Source organism: Bactrocera oleae, chromosome 2 (assembly GCF_042242935.1).
Source record: "Bactrocera oleae isolate idBacOlea1 chromosome 2, idBacOlea1, whole genome shotgun sequence".
Taxonomy (NCBI): domain Eukaryota; kingdom Metazoa; phylum Arthropoda; class Insecta; order Diptera; family Tephritidae; genus Bactrocera; species Bactrocera oleae.
The window spans coordinates 28,451,169-28,473,261 of NC_091536.1; the positions used below are offsets into that span (position 1 = coordinate 28,451,169).

Below are 22,093 nucleotides of genomic sequence, written 5' to 3' on the forward strand. Positions count from 1 at the left end.
GAGGCCTGCCTAGATTTTTACTTTTATTGTAAACTCTCGCCATTATGTCAGGTGGCATTATACCAGATATCACTCAAGCTGCTTCGTGCGACACTCTGCGGAAAGCGCTGGCAACCCTAAGTGCACTTAACTTGAACAAGGATCTTACTGGTTCGGCGTATGATTTTTGCTTTAGAGCGTTGGCCCACACTGGCGCTGCATACATTACTATAGATTGGGTTACTTTTGTCAATAGTAGCCTTCTGTTCTGACTAGATCCGCCTATGTTAGCCATTATTACTCGTGCAGCTTTTTCGCAAGCTTTCTCGACATTTGTTTTATAGTTTATTCTCGCGTCAATTATTACGCCTAAATATTTGAGAAAAGGCTGTGAAGTGATGCTATGTCCGTCAATATTTAGGGTGATGGCTTCCATTTTCTTCCTGCTTGAAATTAATAAGGCTTCTGTTTTTTGCCCTGCAAGTTGCAACTTCGCTGTTGTTAGCCATACTTTAATTTTTAGTGCAACAGTACTGCATATGCGCTCAATTTGATGCAGTTCTTTTGCTACGATTGTCACCGCAATATCGTCAGCATACCCAATTATTTTTACTTCTTTCGGCATTGGAAGGCGAAGGATTCCGTCATATAATATGTTCCATAGAAGTGGACCCAGTACCGATCCTTGTGGTACTCCACCAGTCACTTTGTACCGCTTGACACCGCCATCTGTGTCATATAGCAACACTCTATTGTATAAATAACTATTAATAATTCGCCTGAGATACAATGGCGTTTTAAGGGTCTCTAAAGCTTGAGTTATGTGGGCCCAACACGCAGAGTTGAACGCATTTTTAACATCCAAGGTAACGACTGCACAGTATTCCTTGGAGCCATACAACCACCTAGTGCCCTCAACAGCTTTGCCTGCTATTTCGGTCAGTTTTTTTATCGCGTCAATTGTCGAGCGTTTAACATTTTATACGTTAATATAAGTTATTCTAAAATTTTGAAATTGTTAACATAATTATTTTTGAAATAATTCCAAATTTTTGTTCTCATATTTTCATAAGTTATTACGAATATTAAATATATCTCTGATAAAGTATATTTTGTGCAATATTATTCCCGAAACATAGGTATATCGGTTTAGGTTTTATTATTTCATATAGAGAATTTCTTTTTTTAATTTTTATGCCTATTTCTAATATGCAAATTAACTTCCTTCGATTAGGAAGTATGAAAAAAATATAGGTATAAGTTCCGCGGACGCGCGAAAGCAATCAAATATAATAGTTTGAGTGATCCTGAAAGATAACTGGTCTCTTTTTTTAATTTACACTTATTTATAGAATTTTCTTATTTGCTTAATTCGTACAATAAGTTTCAGTTACAATATTCGCATATTTAGTAATTGGTTTTATTGTTTACATTTGTGGGTGGTCTTAGCTTGATGAAAGAGAATATTGGTTACTTAAATAAGCAAAGATGCTTATTAAGAAGCTGTGGTCTTACCTTAATGAAAAAGAATATTGTTTACTTAAATAAGCAAAGATGTTTATTAAGAAGCTGTATTATTGCTAAGTGTTAAGATACAGTTTTGTTTATATTGTAATTAGCGTAAAGCTACTATGTGGAGACTGCCGTTTACTCCTTCTCTCTAAGATAAATCGTCCCCGATTTAATATCATTTTTCGATAAATTATTTATTTTATTTAAAATAGCGTTATTAGATATTTTTTGATATTCTAAATTTCTATTTATTTTAGAAGTTTTATATGATTTAAATTTTACAATCCTATAAATTATGTACATTATTAACAAAATTAAAAGTATGTACCATAAAAATTAATGATGTTTAAAAACTTTCATTCGTTCAGCTAAAATATTTATGTTTTAAAGTTTCATTTCTTTTTTTTGTTTCAATATATTCTATAATTTCAAAGTTATTAATATAATTGTTCTTTAAATATTTCCAAATTTTATAATCGACATTTTCATATATAACATTGTTAATATTTGTATAACTAATTACATCTATTTCTTTATTTTTTCCTTTGAATTTTTTACATTTACCTTTTTTTTGGACAAAATATCTGATAGGCAAGTATTTGTATTATTAATTTTACAATAGGTGTTTATCATTTCTTTTTTACAAGTTTTTATATTAATATATTCTTTTTTGTATTTTCCAATTTCTTTGCCAATTACTAATTTACCGTCTTCTTGTGTGATTGCTCTTACTTCATAGTATTATATTTGCAATCATTTATAGTTTTTGGATACATAATATATATAACAATTACATCTTTATTTTGTAATATATTAAAGTTAGAAATGTCCATTAAATCAGTTATAGTCAATCGTCCGTGTTCATTTTGTATTATATTTTTTATCAACGAATGCCACAACAAAATGAAATAAAAACAAGTAAGGAAGGGCTAAGTTCGGATGTAACCGAACATTTTATACTCTCGCAAGGTCAAATGGTATACTCGTTTGAGATTTCTTTGTGGATTGACTGATATTTTCGGTAGAAGGTCAACTATAGGCACTGGGGTCCACATATTTAGTACTTAGGGGTTTGAACAGTTTTGGTTCGATTTAGACAATTTTTGGCCGCAAGGTGGCATACTTTAATTGCATTATTCACGCAAAGTTTTACCCCGATATAATCATTTTTACCTGATTTGCATAGTGGAATGTGAAAGAATCAGATGGCATTGAAAATGGTGTTACATGGGAAGTAAGCGTGGTTGTAGTCCGATTTCGCCCATTTTCGCACTATGACATAGAAACATGAAAAGAACGAATGCACCGAATTTGGTTGAAATCGGTTGAGCAGATCTCAAGATATGGGTTTTCACCTAAAAGTGGGCTGTGCCACGCCCACTGTCTAATTTTGAACGCGGTTCCTATAAAGTCATCTTATACCATCTCAGAGATAAAATTTAATGTCTCTGGCGTGTTTAGTGCTTGATTTATCGCGCTTTTAGTAGTTTTTAACAGTACCGTTATATGGGGAGTGGGCGGAGTTGCCACCCGATTTCAACTATTTTCACACCGTCAATAGAAGTGCTAAAAACATTTGCTTCCAGTGAATTTTGTTATTATAGCGTTAGCGGTTTAGGAGATATGCACATTAAACCTATAAGAGGCGGGACCACGCCCACTTTTTAAAAAAAATTTTAACTGCAGATGCCCCTCCCTAATGTGATCCTGTGTACCAAACAACAGTCTTGTATCTTATTGCGGAGCTTAGTTATGGCAAGGTATTTGTTTTTGATTAATGGCGTTTTGTGGGCGTGGCAGTGGTCCGATTACGCCCATCTGCAATACCAACCGTCTCACGGTACCATGAAACATGTCTACCAAGTTTCATAAAGATATCTCAATTTTTACTCAAGTTAGAGCTTGCACGGACGGACGGACGGACAGACGGACGGACGGACAGACAGTCACCCGGATTTCAACTCGTCTCTTCATCCTGATCATTTATATATATATAACCCTATATCTAACTCGATTAATTTTAGGTGATACAAACAACCGTTAGGTGAACAAAACTATTATACTCTGTAGCAACAGGTTGCGAGAGTATAACAAGTAAGGAAGGGCTAAGTTCGGATGTAACCGAACATTTTATACTCTCGCAAGGTCAAACGGTATACTCGTTTTAGATTTCTTTGTGGATCTTGCCGCCTTATTGACAGATATTTTCGGTAAAAAGTCGACTATAGGCACTAGGGTCCTAATATTCAGTTTCTTGGAGCTTAAACAGTTTTGTTTCAATTTAGATAATTTTTGGTCACAAGGTGGCATACTTTAAACATATTATTCACACACAGTTTTACGCCGATATAATCATTGTTACTTGATTTGCATACTGGAATGTGAAAAAATCAGATGGAATTTAACATGATGTTATATGAGAAATAGGCGTGGTTGTAATCCGTTTTCGCCCCTTTTCGTACTATAACATATAAATATGAAAATAATATTATGTACCGAATGTGGTTGAAATCGGTTAGGCAGATCCCAAGATGTGGGTTTTCACCTAGAAGTGGGCGGTGCCACGCCCACTATCTAATTTTGAACGTGGTTCCTATAAAATTATGTTATACCATCCCAGAGATAAAATTTAATGTCTCTGCCTTATTTACTGTTTGATTTCTCGCGCTTTTAGTAGCTTTTTACAGTACCGTTATAAGGGGAGTGGGCGGGGTTTTCACCCGATTTCCCCATTTTTACACCGTCAATAGAGATGCTAAAAAAATTTGTTCCCAGTGAATTTTTTTATTACAGCTTCAGTGGTATAGGAAATATGCACATTAAACTTATTAGGACAGGGACCACGCACACTCAAAAAAAAAATTTTAACTGCAGATGCCCCTCCTTAATGTGATCCTGTATACCAAATAAGAGTCTTGTATCTTATTTTGGAGCTTAGTTTTAGCAATTTATTTGTTTTTGATAAATGGCATTTTGTGGGCGTGGCAGTGGTCCGATTACGCCCATCTGCAATACCAACCGTCTTACGGTATCAAGAAAAATGTGTACCAAGTTTCATAAAGATATCTCAATTTTTACTCAAGTTACAGCTTGCAAGGACGGACGGACAGACAGTCACCCGGATTTCAACTCGTCTCTTCATCCTGATCATTTATATATATATATAACCCTATGTCTAACTCGATTAGTTTTAGGTGATACAAATAACCGTTAGGTGAATAAAGCTATTATACTCTGTAGCAACAAGTTGCGAGAGTATAATGATAGTAGAGGAAAAAAAAATTCATGCTTTGATATAGAAAAAGATTGTGTAAAATATGTAAAAGTTAAATGTGTCTTAAAAATATGACACAATGCGCTGTATACAACATAATATGTCAGAGCAACGAATAAGAAGACTGCGATCTATAATAAATTTGGCAAAATTAGAACAATAATAAAAGAAGCGATTAATAAAGAGTTTAACACAATTGAATCAGAGACAATTTAAACCAGTAAAAATAATAGAATAATAATAAAGAGTGTATATCTTACCAAAATAAATAAAAATATACTTGCATGTTGGCATAAGAGTGAGGTTAGGAGTATGCCAAATAAGCCAACGCTCAATAAAACATCAGAAAAAACTAAAGTAATCTCTGGCTATAACAACAAAGGAACGAAAATCTCTATTAAGGAAAAACCAGAAGTTGTTGTTGAGCAAAATAAATAGAAACTGGGTAGACCATCCAAGGAGAGACTGCGTATGCGTGAACGAGCAAGCTCCGTTGGCAATATTGATGCACTATTAAAAAATCAAAAAAAGAGAAGAAGAGATCCAGAACATTCACCCTCTGATCAAACTATAATATAACCTGAGCAGCCCAAAAAAAACGTAAGACATCTTTTGTTTTACTAATAAGGGCGAACCAGGATACTGCTGCCATGTCTGTTACAGAAAATCCAGAGTTCAAGGAACAGATCCACCTCCGGCCTTCCAGAGTTTGATAACATTCCTATCCAAGACGCACTAAAATGGTTGACTATTCAGATAGTGGGATGAGAAAAGAGAACCAGAACCAGTTAAAAGGGTTGGACAACAAAGCGTCCCTGGAAAAGACAGGGGAGAGACTTACATCACTCGAGAGCTCCGTGTTGACGATGGAGTGAAGATTACAAATACTGAAAGAAGTGCAGAAAGAAAGGAAAAATAAACCTAATGACATAAACTCGCAGCGCAGTACAGAAACTCCAGGTAGCAACAAAAAGATAGAAGACAAATTAATTAAAATTACGGGGATGGTAGAAGCCCATGAGAGCCTAGTGAAGCAAAAAAATATAGTGATAAAAAGGCTTAGTACCAGGTCGCACACCCTAAGCTCTACTAATTTCACTAAACATCGGACCCGCAACGACCCGTGGCCTCTTATCCAGGGAGGATTCTCTCTCTTGCGACCTCTGCCGTTTGATTGAAGGTTGGCGCTTGTTTTACGCCACCTTTCCTTCATTCGGGTCGCTTAGCACCCTTTGGCTCACTCAATTAGGCTAGCATGCTATTCAGACTCCTGCTTGTCACCGTAGCGCACGATCTGAGTTCACCTTTCTAGCTGTCATCATATGCTAACGGGGCCCTTAGCATTTTCCGGGCACCCTGTAACCCCCATGAGCATGGCAGTGATTCCTCTACTAGTGCTGGCGATTACGCCTCGCACTTCAGCACTATCTCTATTTATGCTAATTTGTAGTAGTTGTTGTTGGGATCCATGTAACCCCCATGAGCTTAGCAGTGGTTCCTCTACTAGTGCTGGAAATTCTGCCTCGCCCTTCAGCACTGTCTTTGTTTTCTGTCAGCAGATTCCTACCGACTTCCACTAACTTACCACCCTTACTGGCGGTAAGCCATTTCTCCTTTTGCCATCACCTTTATGGGGGGTCTTCTACTTAGGTGATGATGTCCCTCGTCCTTTTTCAATTTTTTGTGTTTGTCGCTATTGTTCATGTTTTAGGGTTCCCACGCAGAGCCGTTATCGGCATCCAGGAAAAGTAGTCGTCTCCTTTATTTTCTCAATATTATCTTAGTTCTGAGGCTAAGGAGAGGATTGACGCGCGTCTTTATGAAGCAGTGCGTTCAAAGCCTACCAAAACACCAATTTAAACATGCCGGGAGGGGGCCTGCTAGGATTTTAACAGGACGAAGGCAGCCTTATTATTAACTCATCAGCAATTTCTGCCAGATGTCACTTCTGCATACTCAGGCATTTATTATTTCATTTAACATATTATTATTTTATAATTTTAACATTTTATACGTTAATATAAGTTATTCTAAAATTTTGAAATTGTTAACATAATTATTTTTGAAATAATTCCAAATTTTTGTTCTCATATTTTCATAAGTTATTACGAATATTAAATATATCTCTGATAAAGTATATTTTGTGCAATATTATTCCCGAAACATAGATATATCGGTTTAGGTTTTATTATTTATTTCATATAGGGAATTTCTTTTTTTAATTTTTATGCCTATTTCTAATATGCAAATTAACTTCCTTCGATTAGGAAGTATGAAAAAAATATAGGTATAAGTTCCGCGGACGCGCGAAAGAAATCAAATATAATAGTTTGAGTGATCCTGAAAGATAACTGGTCTCTTTATTTTAATTTACACTCATTTATAGAATTTTCTTATTTGCTTAATTCGTACAATAAGTTTCAGTTACAATATTCGCATATTCAGTAATTGGTTTTATTGTTTACATTTGTGGGTGGTCTTAGCTTGATGAAAGAGAATATTGGTTACTTAAATAAGCAAAGATGCTTATTAAGAAGCTGTGGTCTTACCTTAATGAAAAAGAATATTGTTTACTTAAATAAGCAAAGATGTTTATTAAGAAGCTGTATTATTGCTAAGTGTTAAGATACAGTTTTGTTTATATTGTAATTAGCGTAAAGCTACTATGTGGAGACTGCCGTTTACTCCTTCTCTCTAAGATAAATCGTCCCCGATTCAATATCATTTTTCGATAAATTATTTATTTTAGAAGTTTTATATGATTTAAATTTTACAATCCTATAAATTATGTACATTATTAACAAAATTAAAAGTATGTACCATAAAAATTAATGATGTTTAAAAACTTTCATTCGTTCAGCTAAAATATTTACGTTTTAAAGTTTCATTTCTTTTTTTTGTTTCAATATATTCTATAATTTCAAAGTTATTAATATGATTGTTCTTTAAATATTTCCAAATTTTATAATCGACATTTTCATATATAACATTGTTAATATTTGTATAACTAATTACATCTATTTCTTTATTTTTTCCTTTGAATTTTTTACATTTACCTTTTTTTTGGACAAAATATCTGATAGGCAAGTATTTGTATTATTAATTTTACAATAGGTGTTTATCATTTCTTTTTTACAAGTTTTTATATTAATATATTCTTTTTTGTATTTTCCAATTTCTTTGCCAATTACTAATTTACCGTCTTCTTGTGTGATTGCTCTTACTTTATAGTATTATATTTGCAATCATTTATAGTTTTTGGATACATAATATATATAACAATTACATCTTTATTTTGTAATATATTAAAGTTAGAAATGTCCATTAAATCAGTTATAGTCAATCGTCCGTGTTCATTTTGTATTATATTTTTTATCAACGAATGCCACAACAAAATGAAATAAAAACAAGTAAGGAAGGGCTAAGTTCGGATGTAACCGAACATTTTATACTCTCGCAAGGTCAAACGATATACTCGTTTTAGATTTCTTTGTGGATCTTGCCGCCTTATTGACAGATATTTTCGGTAAAAAGTCGACTATAGGCACTAGGGTCCTAATATTCAGTTTCTTGGAGCTTAAACAGTTTTGGTTCAATTTAGATAATTTTTGGTCACAAGGTGGCATACTTTAAACATATTATTCACACACAGTTTTACGCCGATATAATCATTGTTACTTGATTTGCATACTGGAAAGTGATATAACATATAAATATGAAAATAATATTATGTACCGAATATGGTTGAAATCGGTTAAGCAGATCCCAAGATATGGGTTTTCACCTAGAAGTGGGCGGTGCCACGCCCACTATCTAATTTTGAACGTGGTTCCTATAAAATTATGTTATACCATCCCAGAGATAAAATTTAATGTCTCTGCCTTATTTACTGTTTGATTTCTCGCGCTTTTAGTAGCTTTTTACAGTACCGTTATAAGGGGAGTGGGCGGGGTTTTCACCCGATTTCCCCATTTTTACACCGTCAATAGAGATGCTAAAAAAATTTGTTCCCAGTGAATTTTTTTATTACAGCTTCAGTGGTATAGGAAATATGCACATTAAACTTATTAGGACAGGGACCACGCACACTTAAAAAAAAAATTTTAACTGCAGATGCCGCTCCCTAATGTGATCCTGTATACCAAATAAGAGTCTTGTATCTTATTGTGGAGCTTAGTTTTAGCAATTTATTTGTTTTTGATCAATGGCGTTTTGTGGGCGTGGCAGTGGTCCGACTACGCCCATCTGCAATACCAACCGTCTTACGGTATCAAGAAAAATGTGTACCATGTTTCATAAAGATATCTCAATTTTTACTCAAGTTACAGCTTGCAAGGACGGACGGACAGACAGTCACCCGGATTTCAACTCGTCTCTTCATCCTGATCATTTATATATATATATAACCCTATGTCTAACTCGATTAGTTTTAGGTGATACAAATAACCGTTAGGTGAATAAAGCTATTATACTCTGTAGCAACAAGTTGCGAGAGTATAATGATAGTAGAGGAAAAAAAATTCATGTTAAATGTGTCTTAAAAATATGACACAATGCTCTGTATACAACATAATATGTCAGAGCAACGAATAAGAAGACTGCGATCTATAATAAATTTGGCAAAATTAGAACAATAATAAAAGAAGCGATTAATAAAGAGTTTAACACAATTGAATCAGAGACAATTTAAACCAGTAAAAATAATAGAATAATAATAAAGAGTGTATATCTTACCAAAATAAATAAAAATATACTTGAATGTTGGCATAAGAGTGAGGTTAGGAGTATGCCAAATAAGCCAACGCTCAATAAAACATCAGAAAAAACTAAAGTAATCTCTGGCTATAACAACAAAGGAACGAAAATCTCTATTAAGGAAAAACCAGAAGTTGTTGTTGAGCAAAATAAATATAAACTGGGTAGACCATCCAAAGACAGACTGCGTATGCGTGAACGAGCAAGCTCCGTTGGCAATATTGATGCACTATTAAAAAATCAAAAAAAGAGAAGAAGAGATCCAGAACATTCACCCTCTGATCAAACTATAATATCACCTGAGCAGCCCAAAAAAAACGTAAGACATCTTTTGTTTTACTAATAAGGGCGAACCAGGATACTGCTGCCATGTCTGTTACAGAAAATCCAGAGTTCAAGGAACAGATCCACCTCCGGCCTTCCAGAGTTTGATAACATTCCTATCCAAGACGCACTAAAATGGTTGACTATTCAGATAGTGGGATGAGAAAAGAGAACCAGAACCAGTTAAAAGGGTTGGACAACAAAGCGTCCCTGGAAAAGACAGGGGAGAGACTTACATCACTCGAGAGCTCCGTGTTGACGATGGAGTGAAGATTACAAATACTGAAAGAAGTGCAGAAAGAAAGGAAAAATAAACCTAATGACATAAACTCGCAGCGCAGTACAGAAACTCCAGGTAGCAACAAAAAGATAGACAAACTAATTAAAATTACGGGGATGGTAGAAGACCATGAGAGCCTAGTGAAGCAAAAAAATATAGTGATAAAAAGGCTTAGTACCAGCAATGTAAGAGTGCACGAAGAGGTAAAATATTTCTTTGAACACACCTTTAAAATGTTGGTACCTGTGTCAGACGTCAGAACAACAGAAAAAGAAAATAGCTTCTTCCTACTCTTGAGCTGGGTAACATGGAAACCAAAATGCAGATAATGAAGATGAAAAGAATAAATTTAAAAGGTTCATCGGACGACTCATCGCGTTCAAGCTCAGAGACAAGGCCAGGGAAGAAGCCAAAAAGGAAAGAAAACTAAAGTTTACCCAAACAAACTAGTCTGTGACGATAAATATATACACTGGGATCCATACACAGAAGAATACAAGGAAAAGGCTAAACTACCTTGAAACTTACAGAAAGTAAAAGAAATACCCATGGATATCCAACACTCCATGAATTCTTCAAAAAACTAAACAACGACAAGAATGATAATCTGCGGATCGTGTTCTGGAACTGTCACGGTCACCAGAACATACAGAAACTTAATATAAAAGAAGACATTATTTTCCTAGGCATCAGCGAAACCTGGCTAGTCCACAGTCCACAGCAGCCTCCAGTATGGCCGTATAGGTATAACTGTACGTGGGCACCAGCACTCAAAAATAATAATGTAGCTAAAGGAAGAGGAAGTGGAGGAATAGTGTGTTTAACAAAAAATAGTATAAAAACTGAGACAATCTGTATACATTCAAACTGGATAATCACTAAAAAAAGCACAGAAGAAAATCAGTTGATAATCGTATCCCTTTATTTTAAGCCAGATCTTAATCTAAAAGAACTATCGGATGAGCTAAAATTAGCATTATAACAATTAACACAAATTCGAACGCCAATAATAATAGGCGGAGACTTTAACCCCAGAATAGGCAGTTTGGATGATCGAGTCCCAAGCGATTACCTAAGTGGCACCAAGCTATACTTGCAAAGAAACTTGAGGAACAGAATAACAACCAAAAATGGGCATCTCCTCACACAGTTCATGCAAGAAAATGGATTTATATTAGTGAACGGAAGATCTCCTGGCGATGCAAAGGGAGACTACACTTTCTTCAACGCAAATGGTGCAAGTACAGTGGATCTCATCTGGGTCGACTATCAGGCTGCTACCAAAGTTCAGTCCCTCGTTGTTGATGAAGAAACGTATGATTCAGACCACTTTCCCTGTAATCTATGGGTAAAAAGTCGTACAGTAATTCCTAACATGACGAACCGTACTACAAAAATAAGATGGTCATCAAGAAAAGCAAATTCATACATAGAAGAAATGAGATTCTCACCGAAAATAAGCTGCCAATTCCATAACCAAAACTCTGATCTGAACAGAAAACCACGTAGGCCTTGGGTTGACCAGGAGCTAGCAGACCTAAAACTCACAGAGATTCGAAACCTCAAAACCTGTAAGAAAACCGGTTTTATGGAGCCTTATATGACTAAATACTTTGAAGCAAAAAGAAATTGCAACAAACTGGAAAAAAAGAAAATAAAGTCGTACCAACTGCAAATAAGAGACAAGTTTGTCAATCATAAAGATCCAAAGAAATTCTGGCAAGCAGTTAAAATATGTAGATCCCCACAGCTACAACAAAATAAAATTTCAATAGACAACTGGAAATCGTTCTACAATAAATGTACAAAACAGGTAATTCCAAACTCACTCAATATACCGATGCAAGACATCCATACCTACACCGAGAAATATCATTGGCAGAAATCGAATCAGCCATAGCACAAGCAAAGCTGAATAAAGCTCCAGGATCAGATCAGATCAGCAACGAATTTATTAAAAATCTTCCATCGAATTGGGTTCTGTACTTGGCTGCACTCTTAAACAAAGTGTGGGAAGAAGAAAAAGTTCCCTCGGATTGGCCAAAAGCTTCTATAACGATGCTGTATAAAAAAGGTACAAGGGACAATCCGGAAAATTACAGGGGGATTGCACTTATTAACAACATCAACAAAATCTGGACCTGCATATCTTCACCTTGCTGTCAACGATCCAGATCAAGAACAATCTACCTGGCAACGCGATAAACATTATCTCCATTGATCTAAAACATGCCTTTGACACAGTATCTCACAAGAAAATGTGGGACAAATTCTTTCAACTGGGAGTGAGCAGTAAATTCTTCAGGATCGATGAATGATAAAGCGACAGTTAAAATAAAAGCAGGGGGAAATTGATAAAGTACAAGCAAATTATTTCAAGCAAATCATCAACCTGCCTAAGAATACGCCTGGATATATCATTAGACTGGATTTGGGACTAACAAGACTATCTACTCGTGCACTAAGCCTAATATGGACATGGATAATTAAGGTGCTCAATATGAGAGAATCTTCCTCGCCTAGAATATGTATAAAGAAATGAATATCAATAACCCTGAACCAGGGAAATAAGCAAAATTGGATTGCTACTCTTACCAAGATTTTTACAGATCAAGGACTCGGGGACATGTTCAAGGACCTGAACCTCAAATTAAAAAATTAAGACGTATTCTTAGCCAAATATGAAAAATCTCTAAGAGAAGCTGACTACTTCCAATACCTCAGATCGACCTCACTACAAGTTCAATCTATCAGATCTCTCAACTTAACTACTCCCAAATATCTAAGATTGAGAGTTCCTCTGGAAATAACCAGAATAATTTTACAACTCAAACTGGCGAATAAATATTATTGCTTCATAACGTGCAATGGTATAAGCTACATATAAACTCAATACTAATAGTCCATGTGAACCGTGTGGGCAACAAAGCACAGAACACACAGCAAACTAGAATAAAGTACTTTCAGGATCTAATGGCAGAGTTCAACGGACCTACTCTTATCTTAACGATGCTAAATATCTAAAATAAAGCTAATCTAATGAGAGTCTACAACTACGTGAAGGATGCCCTCGCACTGAGAAAAATGAATTAATACGGATTCGCTCACCAGACTTAAATTAGAGAAATCTATCTATCTATCATTATTGTCGTTAAGTTAAATTATATTAAATTAAATTTAAAAAACAAAAAATTATAATAAATAAATAAATTATACTGTACATGTTAGAACTATGAGTGGTATGAAACTGAGTGTATATAGACACAAATTTGATGCTTTAAGTTCTAAAATTTTATAATTTTGTATTGTATGCATTTTATTGAACATACTTGTATAATAAATGTAAATTTTACCTAACCTCTTGCTATGAGGGAGTAATGTACTCTTATAAAGCAATAAACAATATAATAAATACATTTTTTATCTCATCTAAATGTAAAATTGCAGGATTTGAAATTCCTATTTTTGCCATAGCTATCGTATAAACCATATTTTGTAGTTCAGTTATTTAAAATTGATATTTCCTTTTTGACTGATCATTTTAAAAATTTCAGAGTTTGTTGTGTATTGTTTATTGTTATTTTTAATTAGTTCGTTTAACTTATTATTTATTAACACTAAATCGTCATGATCTGGTGTTCCTAATATCCACTTCCATAGTGCCCCTAATTCATTTATCCCTCTTTTATATCTTGTATCTTTTTTTTGTATTTGCTCTAAAAGAGTTTTGATAATTTCAATTTCTGAATCATTAATACATGCTACCTCATTTTCATTATTCCCTTGTAAAGTATTACAATTATATATGTATTTTTTATTACTATAACTTTTGTCTGAATTTATAAGTTCTCTAAAATAAGTTAAATTAATAATGTGAAAAATGTCGCCATAGTCATTATATAAAGCTACGTCTCTGTCCTCTAATAAGACATAATTCTCTCTTGTATAGTCCACAATGTCCGTCATTGTTCGAACAATTAATATTAGAAATATTAATGGTGTTATTTTCAGAAAATACAAGTATATATTCAAGATTTAATATTATCTTTATGTACTATTCTATTTCTGTAGTTAATTGTAACCTTATTCTCTAAATCTACTTTTATTACTTGTTTCCTGTATCTAGGCTTTAGCTTATTTCTCTCCCCTATTATTTTTTCATATATAACATCTCCACAATTTGTCTTTCTAGCATCCTAGTTTATGCTAATAAAAGTTTGTCTGGTAAATTATCATGAGAGACCTTATTATGAAGGACTTCAAGTGGTTTCAGTTACCGAATGTATAGTTTTATTGTATTGGTGAGCGGCTTTATATATTGATTCCGAAAAGCTGATTAAATTATATTCTTGTTTTATATATCGTGATATTTCAATTATAGTTGAATGTACCCTCTCTATCTGACCATTTGTGGTGCTATGATTTGGGTTGCAGAAATAAATTTCAATCTGAAGTCTCTACATCAGAAATTTAAATTGCACCGTAGTAAATCCTGGTTCATTATCAATTGTTATTCTCTTTACATTAAGCAACCCTTGTAATATCTCTTAACACTTTATCTTCCAAATTAATTTTATCTTAAATTTGTTTAATAACCAAAAACTTTGAATAACTATCGATACAATTAATGAATTTTAATGATTGCGCATAAAATATATCTACAAGTATGTGTATTTGTATTCCCTCCCCTTTAGGTATAGGGACCTACCCAATATTTATTTTTATGGGATGTCTATCATATTTATTTTAATTACAAATTTCACAATTTCTAATGTACTCTTTAAATTGTTTATGCATTTCTGGCCAATAGTAAAAAGTTGAGATTTGTTTAATATTTTCGTCAAAGCCCCTGTGCGCTCTGTTAGGCATTTGCTCTATTATTGTCCACTGGTCTTCCTTGTTTGGTATATATGGGAAAAGTTTTTGTAAATAAAAAGTTGTTAGTAAATGTTTCTTTTAATTTAACCTTTATTTCATATAAGTCTTCAGGTATACAATATATTGCAGTTACAAGGTTTAGTTGTAAGAGTTCTTTTAGAATAGTCTTTAAATTGTCATCAACAAGTGCATCATATTCAATAATATGCCTAGTTTTATTAAAATTATTAATAGATTCGTGAATGGTAAAGCGACCTTTACTAAGAAGTATTTGTTGCTTGAATTAATTCAATGGTTTTTTAGTTACTTGAATTTGTGTATTATCAAAGCTCTCTGCTGAATGCTGTGTGTCCATTTATGATGAATCATCAGTTATATTATTTAAATTTTGTCGGGATAAGGCATCCGCGACTATATTAATTTTTCCCGGTTTATAAATCATTTTGGGAGCATATTCCTCAATAATGGTATGCCATCTTTTCATTTTTACATTAGGATTTCTCGAAGAGACTGCGAAAGTCAAATGTTGGTAATCTGTATGTATTTCTAAATCTGATACTCCATAAAGGCAGTTTCTTAGAGATTTGAATGCCCAAACTATGGCATAAAGTTCTTCCTCATTGGTTGCATAATTCTTTTCTGTGAAATTTAATGCTTTAGAGATAAATGTAATAGGTTTTCCATATTGGTAATATAAATTTTTTATTAAAGTCTGGTTGAGTTAATTCTACTTGATTGTTTAGTAATTGTTTTAATTTTTCAAATGCTAAAAGTGCGTCCTGCTCCAATCGAACTTCAATTCTTTTTAACATATGCTGAGATATAAATCGTCGTCCTGTTTTTGGTAATGAAAAATTAAAAATCGCTTCAACTTTATGCGGATCCGTTTTGAATACATCTTTTGCAACTATATATCCCAAAAATCTAACATCATTTTCAAAAAATTTTGACTTTTCTAATGATATTTTCATATTCGATTTTTTAAGGATATTGATTACTTGATTCAAATAATATGATCGACTGAATTGCGTGAAAAAACAATTATATCATCAATATATACGTGACAGAATTTTCCAATGAATTCTCTTAATACATTATCCATAGCTTGTTGGAAAATACTTGGTTCATTCTTTAAACCAAATGGCATTCTTAAAAATTCGTATTTGTCGTAGAAAGCATTTGATGCTAACGGATACTGATACTACAAGTATTTACTCCGAATTGGAGTGTTCACCGAAGTTCTTATTTCCGCACGAATATCCGTTCGAAACGGTAAATTCATTTTTATTGAAGAATGTATTTCATTTATTTTACTTCTTATTTTTTTCTCAAATATTTTCCTCGGCTGGTGCTTCAGAGAATTCTTCCTCCAAAGTAATTTTGTTTAGATAATGTTCTTTATTGTCGGTACACACAGTAAATTTTATTCTTTTGGTGCCGGTAGCACCACCGGCTGGCGTTGTAGAACTTTTTTGTTCCACAGTAAATTTTTTATTTTTAATATATTCATTGTGCTGGTATAAATCTTCAGAAGTCTCTGCTCCCAAAGTAATTATATACCCTTTAATGTTTTTATCTTTCGAATTTCCTTTACTCTCAAGTTTCTCAGATTCATCTCCTAAGCTAAATATGTCTTCTTCCTTTTCATTATTTATTATAAACTTTTTTTCTGTTAAGTTGATCACTGTATTAATTTCTTTCAGAAATTTGTATCCAATTTAATAGTCTGCTTCTCATTTTTCGATTTCGTAAAAAAATTGTCTTACTAAATAGAGTAATAATATGACAATAACGTATTATTGAAAATCCATTAATTGTTTTTACTATTTAATTCGTTTTTATTCTCATAAATTCTTGATTTTATATAGCTACTTGTTGCTCCCGTATATACTAGTATTTTAAAGTGTTGGCCATTAACCCTGTCATGTAAGAAAATATATGGCAGAGTTAGTTTTAATCTAGAAAATGATCCTCTTTAATATTATTTATCCGTTGTGTTTTATTTGGTGGTTAATAACTTAGTTGTGCGCTGGCATATGTTCGTTTATCTGAAGTATTTATTCTTGTATTCTGTACTTTATTATTTACTTTATAATGTGGTCGGTTGTGGATTCGAGTACTTGAATCGACATCCATTGGGATAGGTCTTGTGACCTAAATGTTTTGTTGTAAAGACCTTTGGTTGTAGCCTCTTTGAAATTGGGTTTGTGGAAACCGTAAATTATTATTGAAATTTCCGTTATTGATGTTAGTACGTTGTCTGTAATAATCCTTTGCAAAATGGTCATCTCCTGTTCGATAATATGAGCTGGTCGTTTGTCCGCGTAAGCAAAATCGAGTCGTGCCAAAATAGCATCGAAATCCGTTCCGTGATTGGATAAAATGTGGTTAGCATTGTTTGTAATTTTATTTCTTAGTATAGTTAATGCAGCAAAATATCTACGGCTGCCCCTTACATACAAACTCATTGCGTTATTGGCTAATTCCCTCCAGCTAACGTATTTAGTTTGTTTTCCATTAAATTCTGGTAGTGACTTGACCACCTCAAGTGACTCATCACAATTGATATGTGGATCGATCACTTCTATATTATAATCAGCGATTGTAGTTGACTGTGTTGAATCCTCTAGTTGCCTTCGCAACTCATCTACCTCCAGTTTTGTTACATTTCGTGGGTGGTCTTAGCTTAATGAAAAAGAATATTGGTTACTTAAATAAGCAAAGATGCTTATTAAGAAGCTGTGGTCTTAACTTAATGAAAATTAATATTGATTACTCAAATAAGCAAAGATGTTTATTAAGAAGCTGTATTATTGCTAAGTGCAAAGATACAGTTTTGTTTATGTTGTAATTAGCGTAAAGCTACTATATTGAGGCTTGCATGTTTTAATATTTATTTTACAGTATGTGATATAAATTTCTGTTGTGTAATGCTGTACAGGGTCGGCTTTAGTATACCATCCCACGATTTCAGGGTTAAGAGGTGTAGGGTTGGATAGAGGAGATTCTCCAAATCACGAATATATACAATTATTGCCGCCGGAAACTTATAGTTTTCGAGATATTTGCATTTTAAGTTGAAAATTTCACAAGTTTTATTTTAAAATTTCTTGATTTATGGTTAACTTTTCTTTTATATTATGGACTTATTATAGACTAACACTTCACTACAATGTTTCAACATATTTATTTTGTATTCATTATTTAAATATTTGTTTTAAATAAGCATTTCATTTTTACACAATTTTCGTTACATGCACAATAACAAATGGGTTCCATGTTGACAGATAATAAGTGTTGCCATATCCAAAGAAGTGCAGAAAGGAGTTTGACGCGATTTAATTATGAACACCTCGGTGTTGAACCGACCAGGGTTATTTTTTTGAAGTGCGGCCGAAGGCAAATAGGAAATCTAAACAAAAAAAAGTAATGTTAAAGAGGGTATATCACTCTCTTTAAACTTAGACCATACCCCTCTTAACCCTAAAATCGTGGGATGGTTAACTAAAGTTTATTCGCGCTAAAATTTTGTCTTTGACAGTTTTTCGATTGATTTACTTAGTTCGTTGTGAGCGCTCGTCAAAGATGGACACCAAGAAAGAGAAAATTCGCTATATTTTACAATTTTTCTTCGATCAAAGCGAAAAAGCAGCCAAAGCGGCTGAAAACAGTCATTTAGTTTATGGGCTCGATACTGTAAACGAACGTGTAGCATAAAAGTGATTTGCAAGGTTCCGTTCCGGTAATTTCAATGTCAAAGATGCACTACGCGCCGGGAGACCTTCCTTCTAGTCCGGACCTGGCACCAAGTGATTACCACTTTTCCTGTCCATGGCGAACGCGCTTAATGGTGAGAAGTTGGCCTCAAGAGAGGCCTGTGAAAATTGGCTCTCCGAGTTTTTTTTGGCAATAGGGTCGCAGTCTTCTACGAGAGGGGTATAATGAAGTTGGTATCTCGTTGGCAACAAGTTTACGAACAAAACGGCGCATATTTGACTTAAATCGGATGAATGTACACAAAGTTATCATCTTTTGAAAAAATCAATAAAAAACCGAACGAACTTTTTACTTTACCTAATATTATATTGGCACGTCCGCAATGGCTTTTACTAAGCCTCGCGGGATCGCGTAAAGAGGGGCATTAATGGACTGAGACTTTTAAAAAATTGGAGTGTCTTCGCCCCGTATGAGGTATAGTATACATATCTAAGAAACTACTACAGCTATCCTCTTAGTTATTATGTTATAATGGCAGAGAAATGCTACATATGATTCTTTCACTTTACACTACAATAATCAAGCACCAATGAATTTATTGGCATTAAGCATGCGCCACTGAGGTATGTGATCTCACTAAAAATAAATAACTTCTATTTACCCCATTACAAAGATGGCTTCAGTTGAATTTTTAGGTTTGCTGGTGTAGTCCAAAGGCAAAACACATTTTGTTATTTGATAGTTGGCAATTTAGCTGTCAATCAGTAAAAAAAAGTTTTTTGATCGGTTGCGTAGTTTTCGTTTGGCGTTCGTTGAAAAATGGAAGATCAAAAGGAACATTTTCGTCATATTTTGCTTTTTTATTTTCTCAAAGGGAAAAACGCACTGCAAGCTCACAAAAAGTTATGCGCTTTTTATTGCGACGAAGCCATAAAAGAATAACAGTGTCAAAATTGGTTTGCCAAATTTCGGTCTGGTGATTTTTCACTCAAAGATGAAAAACGCTCTGGTCGTCCAGTTGAATCATCTTCCATAAGAAAGTTGTTGTTGCAGACGGCCTGAATCAGACCATTACCACGCCCACAAAGCGCAATTAACCTAAAACCTATAAATTAAGATACAAATATGTTACTTGGTACAGGGAATCGCATTAATAAGGGCGAAATCACATTTCTTCGGACCAATACCAATTTTATTTGGTAAGTAACATTAACCTGACATTTTCATATTACAGTGGGAAAATGAACAATATCGGACTACAACTATGCCTACTTCCCAAATAACACAGTTTTAAATTCCATTTAATTATTTCACTTGCAGTATACAAATGAAACACCAATAAATATATCGGATTAGAACTTCCAACAAATAGTGCCTTTACGGTATGTCATCTCAAGTCTAAAAATTGTCAAAAACGGACCATAATTGTTAAAGCCCCCAGGTACCGAAGATGTATACAGCCAGAGCCTATGGCTGGCTTTTTACCGAAAATATCCATCAATGTGTTACGAAATAATTGAAATTCGGAGCAAATCTTTTTTTAACAGTTTTCCTGTATGTCAAAAATGGGTTGAATCGGATGAATACTTCCCTTAGCCTTCCATACACCTATAATAAATATCGGCCAATATGTTAGCTATCTTAAAAAAATTGAATGAGCGTGTTTTTCTAATAACGTTGCGTCTTTTGGCCTAAAATGGATAAAATAACTAATATCAGGATTTTCGAACATCCGGTTGACTTTTCGCCTTATATTATATTGGTGATGGTATGTGAGGTACCTCAATGAAACCCATAGACCCACCAATTAAAGGGTTGATGTAAGCAAAATTTAACCACGCCCAGCCCAATATACATTTTTTGTGAAAACTGCTAAAAGTGCCATACCTCGCTGAGTAAAAGCGCCAAAAGCACAAAACATCACAACCAAAGAGGTATTGAATGGCTTGTGAGGAGCATATGTAAAAATTGGACAAGTACTATATTGGCATATACTATAGTCTTTCATTAATGTTGGTACAGAGTATAATAAATTTGTTTACTTAACGGTTGTTTATATCTCTTTAAACTAATCCAGATAGAAATAGAGTTATATTTGTATTCGTATATACCTATGTATATATGATCAGGATGGCGAGGCGAGTTGAAATTCGGTTGACGGGTTGGTATTGCAGATGAGCGGAATCGGAGCATTGCCGCGCCCACATAACGCCATTAAGCGAAAACCTCTAAAGTGACATAAGAAAACTGTCCAATAAAAAACAAAAATTAATTATTTGGAACAACGAATTGCATTAGGGAGGGACATTAAATTTTTAAAAAATTTGGGCGTGCTCAACCCGGTGTAATTTACATTTGTCCCAAACCACTAGCGCTAAACACCAATAATTGATCAGCAGAAAACCTCCTCCGACTGTGGGAAATTGGTTGAAATCGGATTATAGGCCCGCCTACTGTCCATACGATTATGTTGAAAACTACTAAAAGTGCGATAACTCAATAAATAAATACATCTGAGACTTATAATTGTATACCCAATATACAAATCAAGCACAAATCAGGATCAAAGTTTGCACAAATATATAGTGCGCTCAAGCTATGGCATCTCACTTGCAAAATTGTTGAAATATGATAATAACTTATCAAGACCCTAGATACCAAATATGGGGGCACAGTGCATATGTCTGACCTATTACAGAAAAAGCGATCAATCTGTGAGGTATAACAATGAATCTTAGAGAACGTATTTTCCTGGTGCTAAAAAATAGTAAAATCGGGCCAATGCTTTTCATAGCTCCCTTATACTCAACATAAGAATTTTCAAAATTCAGATTGACTTTAGATTATAATGGTCGGCAAATTGAAATTAATTCTGGATATGCTACAAGTATCGTTTAATGATTTGTGTTATTCTAGCAGACTTTTTACCTAATATGTCGGTCGGTGTATGAGTTATCTTCATACAATTTTGTGGATATTCTCCCCAGATTTCCGACTTTCTGGTTGCCCTTTTCCTAGTATACGCATTATATTAAATATAGGCCCATTGAGTTGTGTTTATATCACATGTATGTAAGTAGGCTTATGTGCAAGTATTTCTCATTTCAGTAGGTTGATTTTAATATAAATATTTCGGGTACCAAAAAAAATATCGTAAAGAAACTAATTGTGTCTATGACCGATAATAGATATACGTGAATATGATACCAAATCTGATTGTATTCCATTCATGGTTTCGCCGAATAACGAATGTTTAATTCATATGCATAAGTTTTTAATACAAAGCTTTGTCAACACCTGAAGATATTTTCCTGTCTAATTGCAAAAGTATAAAATGTTCCTTTATAATCAAACTTAGCCCTTTCTAATCTGTT

General features: G+C 33.8%; 1 protein-coding gene across 4 annotated transcripts in view; it reads left to right on the top strand.

Annotated features, from left to right (window-relative positions):
- The window catches only part of LOC106622153 (uncharacterized), a 737,325-nt gene that overhangs the window by 349,969 nt on the left and 365,263 nt on the right, over positions 1-22,093 (top strand). The gene's annotated exons all lie outside the window — the stretch shown is intronic.